The following is a 783-nucleotide window of genomic DNA, read 5'->3' as shown; positions in this document are numbered from 1 at the left end:
TACGGTAGGACGGTAGTGAAAGAGAGAGAGAGGGTTGGTGGGAGGAGAGGAGGAGGGGGGAGCTGCACAGGGGACGGTCAACTACAATACTGGCTAGCCTCTCCAGAAACACACACTGTTTCCCCTTGTAAAAGCAACGGGGAACATTTCCAAGTAACACTTAAAGTAGCAATATTGCTTCTCCAGAGCGGGGGCGGGATTTCAGCCCCCCCCCCCCCCCCCCCCCAAAAAAAAGAAAGGCCTGGGTTACTTCTGGTGCATGAAACAAGAAAAGAAACTTCCACTAACTCAGGGCTCTTAAAGCATGACTTGCTGTGGATCCCTCAGAGATCTGACACACACACACACACACACACACACACACACACACACACACACACACACACACACACACACACACACACACACACACACACACACACACGGACACAGCACGCATACACATACAGCTCTTGTAGAGAAGCTGCAGCCTGCTTGATAGACGTATGCGTGGGTCCCATCGATGCAAGCAGGGCTATACTTCGGGATGTGTGTGTGTGTGTGTTTCATCTTTACTCAACAGGTTTGGACATGCAGTGGTGAGTATTAAGAGACTTGACCTTGACAACAGGAGTGAGTGTACAATAACTGGTTGGAGAAGCTTTGCAGGATTCTTCACTGATCGCATTTCTTTCTGCATTCCGAATGGGGAAGGAATCTGTGTGTGTTTAGTTGCTCTGATTGGTTGATATATTGATGTGTTCTTTGTGTTGAGCAGCTGAGAGCTACTACTGCCTGGCCGAG

Source organism: Salvelinus namaycush, chromosome 14 (assembly GCF_016432855.1).
Source record: "Salvelinus namaycush isolate Seneca chromosome 14, SaNama_1.0, whole genome shotgun sequence".
In the NCBI taxonomy this organism is placed as follows: domain Eukaryota; kingdom Metazoa; phylum Chordata; class Actinopteri; order Salmoniformes; family Salmonidae; genus Salvelinus; species Salvelinus namaycush.
This window is presented reverse-complemented; position numbering follows the sequence as displayed.